The sequence below is a fragment of the Tachypleus tridentatus genome, chromosome 8 (assembly GCF_004210375.1).
Source record: "Tachypleus tridentatus isolate NWPU-2018 chromosome 8, ASM421037v1, whole genome shotgun sequence".
Lineage (NCBI taxonomy): Eukaryota > Metazoa > Arthropoda > Merostomata > Xiphosura > Limulidae > Tachypleus > Tachypleus tridentatus.
In genome coordinates, this window is record NC_134832.1 from 118,282,145 (window position 1) to 118,295,931 (window position 13,787).

Consider the following 13,787-nt stretch of genomic DNA (forward strand, 5'->3'; position numbering starts at 1 on the left):
ACATTTTGTTTTATCTCTGTTGCTTGTTGCTCTCGTGAGTTTCTCTGATTCTAGAGAAGATTCTTGATATGACGCTAATTACCTATACATATTTCATAACTTTTATGTCCTAATCTAAACAATCTAAGCCTTAAGGTGTGTTCTTGTTTTTAAGTTCAATCAACATTCTTCCTATTACCAAAGTTAATTATATAACATTTAGTTGGAGCATACGGTTGAAAACTGACTTATGAGATCTTTAACCTGGCGGTTTGCAGTTTAAAAAGGTTTACTTTTACGAACTTACAGCGTTAAAATCTAGGGCGCAGTTCTCCGAAGCCAACAGTGTAGATAGTCCATTGTGTCGCTTCATGATAAAAAAGCAACAACTTTACTTGTTGTTATCAGTATGTTATAATTACCCTTTAACATCCAGATTCTAAATAATCTTCACACACAGAGAAAAGGGAAAAAAATGGATGTTTACTGGCAAAACTTCTGTAAGAAGTGCACAAAGAGCAAAATATTTTCCCAGTATCTGAGGAGAGGAGAAAAACCTTGTCACCCAGTGAGTCAACGAAGTTTTCAAACAGGCATTTCTGAAATCTTGGGTTAGATTTAAGCGGTGGGCAGACTGAAGGCAGCACATTTGTAGCTTTGTAGTTATCAATAACAATAATAAAAATCATGTTGCTCAATTAAGTTTACATGTTTTGCGGCCTTTTGAAGTTACGAAGCCATCAAAGAATAGTTTTAAATAGATTATCTTGTTCAGCTCTTATGAGCGATTAAAAGACTGTTTTATATCCTCTGTATATCCAACAATAGCGATAAAAATATGAATAAATATTTTATTATATTGTTTATTTTAATTTTGCAAGTAGCTAAAAATATTGTAAGGAAAAAAAAAGATTCACCGTATTACTTATATTACGTTTGTATTAATATAATTTCCATTTTTTAGTAAGCTTGTATCCGAAAAAACACTACCTTCTATGCCATTTGTAATTGGCAAACCGTTGGACCAATTATCATCAATCCTGGCAAGCATCTTCAAGCTCTGGTCGACGTTACAAAGGTGGCTAACATTCTGTTTTAAACTTTGTGTTTCTCCAAGTCATCGCGGGAACCCATATGTTTTCCACGTGAGTTGAACTGATACGTCAGTTGGATAAATGTCAATAACGTTAATATTTCGAAAATGAAAATGTAAATTTTAAAACATTTCACCGAATTTTTAGCTGGTAGCAAGACGACAAACATGAAATTTATCATGTTTTCTGTTGCTTTTATTCTATTCCTTAATCATTCCTTGAAGCTCTGTTGAAAGTAAGAAGAAAAAAAGTTCTAGTGAAATTGATTGTTTGTTTTCGAATTACGTGCAAAGCACCTGTACAGAAAGAAGAATTTGAATAACGTTTACTTAGGAAGGTTTGGTTTTAATTTCGCTCAAAGCTACATGAGAGCTATCTGCGCTAGCCATCCCTAATTTAGCAGTGTAAGACTAGAGGAAAGGCAGCTAGTCATCATCGCCAAATCTTGGGCTACTCTTTAACCAACGAATAGTGGGATTGGCCGTCACATTATAACGCCCCCCACGGCTGAAAGGGCGAGCATGTTTGGTTTGATGGGGATTCGAACCCGCGGCCCTCAGATTATGAGTCGAGCGCCTAAACCATACGGGCCATAGCGAAGATGAAAGCATTTTTTTCGAGATACATATTTTTTTCTATGTGTAAGAGTTAAAACCTCTTGTCATTAAATCTTTTCTAGAGAGTGTTTTTATTGTTGTTGTTGTTTTTACTTTATAGAGCCCTCTAACGAACTACACTCAATTCACATAAGCTGCATGAGTTGTATGAAAACTATCTGAAACTAGAATAACAGTTGCAAGACTTGTATACTAGGTGGTCTCATTTGAAACTATTGTATGCTCACCTACGTTTTTGTTTTCATACACACTTTCTGGAAATGTATTGACTGGCTAATTTATCATAAATACATTGATTTCTAGAAAGCGCTATTTATTTAAACGTTTTCAGCATCTTAATCATATGATGTATTAGTTAAGTAATTGAGCTCTAACAAACCCTTGTTGTTTTGAAAAGGCAATCAGCAGGATTAAAGATCAATTCGACTTTCAAAGGGGCATGATAGCAGTCCTCAGACAGCTGAAAAAGTCGTTATCGAACACCATTTCTTGAATCAGTTGTTCAGAGATATCTGTCACAAGAGTTTATCTACAATGGCAAAATAAAGTGAATTTATCTGCAACTAGAAATAACTAGACCAACACTTGCTTGGTGACATGTCAATAAAAAAGACGGTTGATCAGATTTGTAAAGTGTACAAACTATGTCTCAGTTGACAGATTTCCTCAACATTGGTCAGGTTAAGATTATCTTCAACTTTATCATGCGAGGAACGTTACAACTTTCTTGTCATATGGCAGCTAACAAAGAGATTGAAACCGCTAATGACAGGTTGAGACAAAAGGCTACGGCTTCAATAATGCTTAAAGGATAAACTAAGAACAACGAATGAATGAAAGTAGATGTGAATTGGCCTGATGACACTCGTTTCGATCTTTTCTTTAAAAATATGAAAAAATACGCGAAGCGCTAAAGTATTTGAAATGTGCTTGTGATGCTTAGTACTTGCTTTATAATTTCTTTAGAGTTACAAATCACGTTGTTGCTACATACGATATTCTATTTCCTCTCTAATAATACAACAATCCAACACGCTTAAGAAGTCCAATTTGGTCTAAAGGACATATGAATGAGTTCGGTCGTCTTCTTTAGCTAGCATAATCACTAGAATGCCTAGCATTGCCTAATGGTTAGGGCTCTCGACTTGTAATCTGCAGGTCGCGGGCTCAAATTTCCGTTACCGAACACACTCGTCCTTTCAGACATGAAAAAGTTACAATGTGAAGGTCAATCGCACTATTCAATGATAATAGAAGATGGTGTTCGACGATATATTGTAACGGTCAATCCCACTATTCGTTGGCAAAAGAGTAGCCCAAGAGATAGCGATAGGTGGTGATGACTAGCTGCTTTCCTTCTAGCCTATCACTGCTAAATTAAGTACGACTAGTGCAAACAGCCCAAGTATAGCTTTGTGAAAATCCAAAACAGATCAATCCAAACAACAAATTAGCAGATCTCAGTTCGACCAAGCTTCTTAAGAAACAACCTAAACGATATATCTGTACACTAATGAGTGTTTTAGGTAGCTAAACTCGCCGAATGTCGTTTGCATAATCATAGACACAGATGCATAACTTCAAGTAGTAGTTTAACGTAAAACAAAAAAGATTAGAAATTACTTTATTCATTATTATTGGTGTTTATAAAGTTGCTAAACTGTTGTTAACGAATATGTAGCTTCTAAATATATATTAAGCATGCAGTGTTGATTATGGTGGCATAGAAAATTTTATTAGAAAAAATTAAAAATATTTCGAAATATTTGTTTACTATTTGTTTTAGTATTCTAGGCGATTCCAATTTGGTTAAAACATTTAATGAGTGATAACTTCAAAAATATGATTGTGTAGTATTCTGTGGTTAATGTTCGACTTCACATTTTTAAACACTAAAAGCTATATAATTCTGAACGTGAAGCTCCCAATGGCACAGTGGTATGTCTGCGAACTTACTCCGCTAGAAACCGGGTTTCGATACTCATGGTGAGGGACAGCTAATGGGGATAGCCCTCGTGTAGCTTTGCGCGAAATTGAAGACGAACCAAACTTAACTACAAAACGAACAGACAAACCGAAATGAAGTCACATGCCGTCATATTCTGCGCATGGTAATTACTTCATATCATTTCCTATAAGTAACTGGAAAGTACTGGGTGAAAACATCTATATAATTAGTTTGCAAGTGATAGCTGTAAAATCCCAAACAGTGTATATATATACTAGAATAGTCAGTAGATTGTGTATTTCTCACCTCTTGTTACAAGTAAATGGAATATGTTTGCAAAATTCTGGATATCAGCACGTTGTATGCGTCCAACGAATGCTCAAGCCTCAGATAACATAGTAAACATGTTTTCCAGACAAGTCTTGACTTATTTGAGTCCCATCTTCGTGTATCTCTCGTGATTGAAATCAGTCACATCCTCACCATACTCTTAATACTAGAAATGTCATGGCCTCTTCTTTCATTATATTAATACTAGAAATATCATGGTCTCTTCTTCAATTATATTAATACTAGAAATGTCATGGTCTCTTCTTCAATTATATTTTGAAACACCACAATAAATAAGGATATTTTGTCTGATCATTTCACCTTTATTGAATATCAGTCGCTGCTTTCTCAGCATCTGCACTAATGGGACAAAAGATAATTTTTGTTTCCGGTTTAACGGGTTTTGGTGCGATTAAACCAGCTGTCGTTGTTGCATACATTTGAAAGACTGAATTTACGTTAGTACCACCTGTAGGTTGACTTTCCAGGTAGGAAAAACAATATAATATTCAATCGATTAAAAAAACTTGTAGGCATTTTGAGTTATCTATATTATGTCGAGTTCTGGCTGTTATAATATCGAAAAGTGGTCTAACTCAACAAACAAGGTCACTAATAAGATCCGCCATCACCAGCCTTTATCAACAACCTATTTAAGGTCCCATTTCCAAGGAATTAACTATAGAAACCCTGTTTATAAAAGATATAATATAAAACTAAATAGAGAATTTTTATCACATTCCTCCTATTTTATATATTACGAATTTCTAACTAGAAGTGTGTAAAAAATACAAATTCATGTCTTCCATACATTTCTGCTTGAAAGATCTTTTGTTCTGTTAATAACGTGATAGTTGGACTGGTCATGACAAACAAACGTCTGGTTAAAAAGTTATTTGTACAAGTAGTTGTTGTTGTTTTGAATTAAGCACAAAGCTACATGATGAGTTATCTGTGCTCTGCCCACCATAGGTATCGAAACCCGATTTCTAGCGTTGTAAGTCCATAGACATACCGCTGTGTCACTTGGAAGCTGTATAGGTAGCATAAAAATATTCATGTTACAGGTATGAAAGCCGAAAACTGTGGTATCATTGCAAACCAAAAGACCGAATATTTGTGATAAAAATTATGTTTAATTGCACGTGATTTTTCTGGTTCCTCTTAATTTGATTATAATATATTTTAAGCCAAAAGTGTAAACAATTAGCATTACAGATTTATCTTTTGTTTGTCACAAACTACTGCCCAGAAGGCATTTTCAGAGTGGGTAGGTTATAGATTTCAAATCATATAACGTGTAAAAATAAAAGAATTAGTATTTTTTGTTTATCTTTGGTTTATCACTGTTCATAAGTCCTATTGCAATTGTCAAGTTACCGATTAAAAATTATATGAATATGTATTTAAAAAAACGTTTCAGATTTATCTTCTATTTATCATAAGTCACATTCATAACAAATGATTTTTTTAAAAATAACATTCAATTCTATCGTTTGGGCCCTCCAATGGCAAAGCGGTATATCTGTGAACTCAGTCCGATAGAAACCCGTGGTGCACAGAGCACACATAGCCCATTGTGTTGCATTATGTTTAATTCCAAACAGTCAATAAACTATCATTTTGAGTTCGCACATGCTACTACTACCACTTAAAGTAAAAAGAGGCCAACAAAACAGACCTGGAACTGCAGCTTGGTTCACATGCACTGAACATGTTTGGAAAACATATTAACAAAGGTAAAAGCGACACCTCTTCCAAGAACCGCAATGAGCACGGTTAGCACTGTTCTGGTGTAAGATACCTACCAAAGATTGAATAAATACATCTACTTTCTTCAAGCTGGTTCACAAGAGCAAAACATTCAATTCCACGTGTCTATATCCACTGGAGTTCGTAACGTTTCATTTTTTTCGGTTTTTAAAAGTCTTAGATTGAATGAAGCGTGAAGATAACAAAACACTTCATAATTATGGTATGTGTAATCGCCTCAACGCAGTTTCAACAGTTATTAAAATTATATTTAAAGAATACTAATAACACCTATCTATCCTAACTTACGATAATATATTTTTCCGATAATATGTAACTGCGTGTATTTTTTTTAACTAAAGATCAACACAATGTTTTAAGCTGGTGAAGGAGAAATAATTTAACAGAATATATATATATATATAATAAACTAGTTATAAAATATTGATTTTTCAACGCATCGTAATTCCAACTTCTACATTTTTTTATATCATGGAACGTCCGCTGAGACTTTTTAAACTCTGAGTTACACGAACACGCAACCACTTATAATAGACATAAAATTTATATTACGTCATTGAAGTTAAACTCTTAGGCATGAAAACATAATTTTAAAACAGATTTAGCTCTTCAAAGACGGTTCTTTTTTTCACCATGAAACAAATTATGAAAAAAAAATTGTCCTAATCAAGCTTTTAAATATTTATGTACAAAATATAACAATTAAACTTACAGTCTTATTACATCAAAATATTCCAAAAGTAATTATACAGTGTTTACAGATTATTTCATTTTTTTATTGTTGTCTTATACTAATAGGAATTGCTTTAAAACGTGTGATTCAACCATATTGCAAACCCTATTTTAACACACATTTTCAGGCCTAATACTGATCAGTTCACCTAGCACAGCCTTCTGTATCCACTTTTTCCTGTAAATCAAACTTTAATTGGCATGAGTACGAGTTAACGTGTGTGTCTGAAATGGACCATAGCCAATACAATTCTTATTAGCTATCACGTGATTGCAATCACTCGCACGTGGGCGTTCATTAGTGTGTGTTGATTACGAAATCCGGTACCACGTACCGACGCATTCAGGTCTGGTCAAGATGTTGGTAAATACTACTGAAAACCACTGAGTAATTGTGTGTACTAAATAGAACGTTTTATTTCAACCAGTAAAACAGTGCTAGTGTTGTCATCCTGATACTGAATTCTTTTAGATGCCGACAGAAATAAGTTCACATACATTTTTTTATATCATGGAACGTCCGCTGAGACTTTTTAAACTCTGAGTTACACGAACACGCAACCACTTATAATAGACATAAAATTTATATTACGTCATTGAAGTTAAACTCTTAGGCATAAAAACATAATTTTAAAACAGATTTAGCTCTTCAAAGACGGTTCTTTTTTCACCATGAAACAAATTATGAAAAAAAATTGTCCTAATCAAGCTTTTAAATATTTATGTACAAAATATAACAATTAAACTTATAACGAAGTAGAATTTTGCAAACTATAAGAAATACACAGAAGTATGTAGTCACACGTTTACGTGAAAAATTGTAAAAATACTAATAACCCATACATAACAACTGGCCCGACATGGCCAGGTGGTTAAGGCACTCGACTTGTAATTTGAGGGTCGCGGGTTCGAATCCCCCTCACATAAAACATGCTCGCCCTTTCAGCCGTGGGGGCGTTATATAGTTACAGGCAATCCCACTATTCGTTGGTAAAAGAGTAGTCCAAGAGTTGGCGGTGGATGGTGATGACTAGTTGCCTTCTCTTTAGTCTTACACTGCTATACTAGGGACGGCTAGCGCAGATAACTCTCGAGTAGCTTTGCGCGAAATTCAAAACAAACTAAATCAAAGGTAACTACAAATCCTCTAGGTAAACAAACATTCAAAAAAAGATTGAAACCAAAATACATTGGTCAATCTATATTTAAACTTGTGAATGTACAGTTTGTTGAAAGTATATTATTGTGTAAAATGGTCTTTATTTATTTTAATTACAAGGTTGTTATTAGGTAACATCTTAACCACCAAATTACCATCTTGTGTTCGTAGCTGATATACCATACTTTAACAGATTTATTTTTCTTTGTTTTAGTCCGTTATACGGCGTTTTGTAGTTTTAGACAATATATTAAGATGATGCTTTGGCAGAGCCCCCGAACCATTATCATCAATAAACACGCACACAATTATATACAGTGTCACATGAACCAAATGTCGAAACTTATACAGTAAGCTTTTAATGCAGTAGGCTGGTCTATCTGTCTCACACACATACAATTATATACAGTGTCACATGAACCAAATGTCGAAACTTATACAGTAAGCTTTTAATGCAGTAGGCTGGTCTATCTGTCTCACACACATACAATTATATACAGTGTCACATGAACCAAATGTCGAAACTTATACAGTAAGCTTTTAATACAGTTGGCTGGTCTATCTGTCTCACACACATACAATTATATACAGTGTCACATGAACCAAATGTCGAAACTTATACAGTAAGCTTTTAATACAGTAGGCTGGTCTATCTGTCTCACACACATACAATTATATACAGTGTCACATGAACCAAATGTCGAAACTTATACAGTAAGCTTTTAATACAGTAGGCTGGTCTATCTGTCTCACACACACACACAATTATATACAGTGTCACATGAACCAAATGTCGAAACTTATACAGTAAGCTTTTAATACAGTAGGCTGGTCTATCTGTCTCACACACACACAATTATATACAGTGTCACATGAACCAAATGTCGAAACTTATACAGTAAGCTTTTAATACAGTAGGCTGGTCTATCTGTCTCACACACACACAATTATATACAGTGTCACATGAACCAAATGTCGAAACTTATACAGTAAGCTTTTAATACAGTAGGCTGGTCTATCTGTCTCACACACACACAATTATATACAGTGTCACATGAACCAAATGTCGAAACTTATACAGTAAGCTTTTAATACAGTAGGCTGGTCTATCTGTCTCTTTCTTTCAACTTGATTTTCCTTGTTCCTCACCCACCCGTTTGTTGTTATTGTAAAAGTTTGTAGTATGTCTTTATATCCTTTTCTTAAAATCCTTCAGTAGCACACCGAAATGTCTACGGATTTACAACGTTAGAAACAAGGTTTTGATACCCGTGTTGGGCAGAGCACAGATAACCTATTATGTAGCTTTGTGCTTAACTACAAACAAATATTTTTTTTAATTAATAAAAACATTTTTTATATTTAAGTTCATTTTCGTGTAGTTTCCAGATCACTAAAAGACAGCAACGAACTTAAAGCGAACCCGAAACAGTCGATTCTACTGAAATTAATATAAACTATTTCTTGGTTTTTAAGGTAACTTGTCAGTTGCCTAAATCGCTCTAAAGAAGTGATATCACTTATTTTTCCTTGTAACATACATAAGGGTCACTAATGGGGTTAAATACAAGATTGATGATATTTTGTTGAAACATTTCTGTGTAAGTTTTATATTATTAGTGACCCCACAACCAACAACTTCATAATAAACCCGTAAACAATTTAGCGCATAAATTGTTTAGAAAAATGTGTTTCAAAGCCGTCTGGATATGGACATCATCATCCAAATATTCGTCAAGATGGACATCATCATCCAAATATTCGTCAAGATTTAAAATGACATTTGAGGTTTCTTCTATTTCAGGGTCAGAGAACTTTCACTGTAGTTCAAGAATCTCTTGTGTGTGAAGTACATAAGCAAACTTGGCGCCCACTCCCCACCACTTCACCCTGTTTACTGTTCTCCAGGATCGAGGCCTTAAATATCAAGATAAATCTATTGATTCGGATTTACAACAACTTATGTTTTGCTTTCGCAACTACTTAAGTTGCGTACTCAGTGGGTGAGTGTGGTATGAGGCACACTGTGAGATGGCATTTATTTTATGATTACATTTAAAGGTACGTATTATCCCCATGACAACAGAACACCAAACAACCCTGATGATTTTGGGTATTAAAGAGGAAAACGTTGAACACCACACTTCGATCTGTGTAAATACTGAGAAAACATTAAAATGTATGAAAAAGGGAACAAAAGAAAATATACTTTCAATTACATCATTCCCAAAATACATAAAGTTAAAATTATTTAGCTTACGTACCAATCAATGGGTGAGGAAGATATATGGGACTCCTATGTTAACACTAACGCAAACATTTGTCAAATAAAGAGTTTAGTACTGAAACTTCGGAGAGTTTTGAGTTCGTATCGACAATTACGATTAAATATTCGTTTATTTTTTGTATGTATTGTTTCTACATGTTCATTTATCTGAAAACAAACATTATTTCCTTATCGGAAAAAACCTACAAATCCTCACTTGAAACCAGACGAAAAAATGTAAGCATTATTTTAACCATCAGTTTCAACTAATGAGATGACCTGCTGAACTACGTACCAAATCTGAAGATTGTCAGGGCTGAATAACTCTTCCGTTCCACAAAATATGACGAAATAAGTTTCGGTCATGAAGTGTCATTTTCTTCAATAGCTGTTATCAATCGTGTAATTAACCCTAATACTTGCATCATCCTATTATTCAGCACTTGTAACGTTCATCACATTATTATTTGTAAGTGTGCAGAAAGTATGGTATGAGAAATGACTGAGCTGATTTCTGTCTACACAACCATGAAGTAATCTTTATTACTATTTCTTCAAAAGCCAAAAAAAATGTTGACACAAAACTAACTACACAAAAGGCGTCGGGGTGGGGATGGGTATGCTCATATTTTTCACATAACATGCTCAACAGTAGATATACTTTCAAAGAAGTTCATTATAAATATTTAATAATAAATATGATAGACATCTATCTCTTCAAATGTCTGTATTTAAAAATATTTTCACTAGTAACAACCTAAAGATATGCTACCTTTATTTCATCTAGCTCTCACTGAGGGCGCGCTGATAAAGTTGTTAAGCGATCTCAGTGTTTTAGAGTATAATATATATAAAATATAAATCAAATATACTTATTAATATAAATAGATTTTAAACAACATTATATATAGATTACTCTGAGTTGTTCGAAAGTGTATCATAGAATGAGAAAGTTAGTACCTGCCACACGAGCCAGACCGACATCTTTACGTGAATCAAAAAATAAAATAAAATTGGCCCGTAATCTGAGGGTCGCGAATTCGAATCGTCGTCACACCAAATACGCTCGTCCTTTCCGCCGTGGGGGCGTTATAATGTGATGGTCAATCCTACTATTGATCAGTAAAAGAGTAGCCCGAGAATTGGCGGTGGGTGGTGATGACTAGCTGCCTTCCCTCTAGTCTTACACTGCTAGATTAGGAGTGGCTAGCGCAGATAGCCCTCGTGTAGCTTTAAGCGAAATTCAAATCAAACCAAACTAAACCAATCAAAAATTAATCATTTCGGAAAGGTTTTCGTTGTCTTGTTTAGGCCAAAAGAAGACGTTTGACACTATTTTCGAGGTCTAGGTCGCTGGACCTGACCGGAGACCACGAGCGTCAGCGTGGACAAGTCAACTTCTAAATGTAAAGTAAAACGATGTAGTAATAAAACATATTCGAAATGTTCCAGATGTGGTTGCGAATACGATGGTTTAAGTGTAGTGATGAAGTTAAACCACGGATATAAGTCGGATGAGGAAATAACTTGTTAGAATATATCCCAATCAATTTGATATACCAGATGAAGAGAAGATTCATCAATTACAGCATTCATAGTGAAACAAAGGGAACAAATTATCGCTGTCTTTAAAGAGAGAGATTACAATCATATATTAATATATATATATAAAATATTCAATCTTTTGTGAAAGTACTAACACAGTAAAGCCCAAAGATGCAGTATTGAAGTTGAAACAGATGCAAGATACATCTACAAAATGATATCTCCAGCAAATCTCAAATTTAAAATGTCTTTCTGCAATAAAAATTAAATATAAAAAGAATACTATAATGTCCAGTATGGTACCACCAAGATATAATCTATATAGATTTCATTGTGTCATACTTTTATTAATATTTAACTGTTGTTATTTTCGTTTTGTTTTGTTTTCTTTAAAAAAAATTGGTACAACTTGCTATTTTCGAAAGAAACTTTCGAACTTTATAAAACTAAAATGCAATAAAGATGAATAGTAATAATAAAATGAAAAAAAAATCTATATATTTATACAGAAGTCGAACGTTATAATCTTTAGCCTGAAAACATGTTTCATAGTTTATAGTTTACCTTTTCTGTGACAGTTTGTGCTCAGATAAATGTTTAGAATATTAAATTGTAATGTATTTGTTTAATTACTCAGAGATACGTAATATTTGTTTTGATAAGTGCTTGTCAAAAAAAGACTTACTTAATATTTTAATACTTGAACTGGCTAACTAAATTTCAACTTATGTTCATAGAAGCTCGTAACTGTTTTAAGAAAACGATAATTTTCGTAAATTATTGCAATACTAAATATTCATATTTATGAAGGCACATTATTTGTCTGTTCATCTGAAAGATACGTCATAGACATAGTATGCTAAGCGGTTAGGCAAGAGACCAAATGGAAAACAACCAGTAAGAAATACCTATAGTCGGAAGCTTCTAATCTTAAAGGAATAGCGGAAATGACAGTCATTTTTATAATGCCACAGCTTTAAATGTTATTGAAAAACATTTACTCCCAGTTCGCTACGCTAAAGAATACAACAACACCTGTATTCTCAAGAATGCTGGTATGGGTATTAAAATTTAATTAAAGTACAGAACAACGTTTCGACCTTCTTAGATCATTTTTAGGTTAATCCTTTGTTAACCTGAAGATGACCTAAGAAGGTCGAAACATTGTCCTGTACTTTATTTTAATTGAAGTTTTAATACCCATACCAGCTGTCTTCAGAATTCATTTTTACTTCAAATGAGTTTCTCGTCATCACGAAAAACATCGCCTGAGCTAACACACAACATCTTAATATTTTATGCTACTAGTTAAGAAACAAATAAAATAATCTATCTAAATATAAATAGAAGAAAATATTTTAAGCGTTTAAGCTAGTATTGTAATTTTTTTCGTGCTTGGTTTGTTAAATAATAGGCATGTATTTCACAAACAACACAATGTAGCACCACCTTATGTGTCTATGAAGGTGCTATAAATGACAACTGAATTTAACACAAAGCTTCAGTTCATTGAAAGACTAGTAACGACGTTGTTCTTTATTTTGTTACTTTTTATTTCGTCTGTTCTAAACTACTGGATAAGCCCCAGGTGGGAAAATCATCAAGTCTTGATCACAGATAAAATCTGTGTGAATCATCGTCTATATTTAGAGTAGCTAAACCTGAATATTGGTATTTTAAGTAACAGCAAATTTTCTCTTTGGTTTTATCTGATTTCTTGTACACGCAACATTTATGAACGTCGTAACGTTAAAACAAAGGTTGTTATTCAATAGTATTTATAACTTCTTTAGCTGGGCCGACTTCAAGGTACTAGCTGTCAACAAGTACACCAAAATATACTATGGAAGTTTGCCGTTATTACCTTTGATCATGTGATCATGCTCATTCCTTCTAATTGGCTCAATCAACTGAGATTTCAGACTCAATTTTAGATTGATTGGGATTTGTTAAAATAATCATTATAGTGTAAATTACAAAGCAAAAATAAACAGTCAAACAGTGGATATATGAAAATGAAAAGCTAATCCGTACATTAACAACTATAGGATATTTTCACAGTGGTGGTTTGATAATGTTTCATTGTGTCGTTTTCATTTACTGTACAGAAAACACATAATATTTTGAAAACAAGACAGTTTTGCAAATATTTTTTACTGATTTATTTTACTTTTAGTAAAACAACGATTATTTTCCAAGATCTGTTTCATATTTTTTTCTCTTTCTTGTCTATTGGTACTTTCATTTGCTTTTACAGAAATAACAGTTAAATTTCAGCATTATAATTTTTTAAATAGTTTGATACTTGTTACCATAGATTTCTTAAAGAAGGGAATAAGCAATA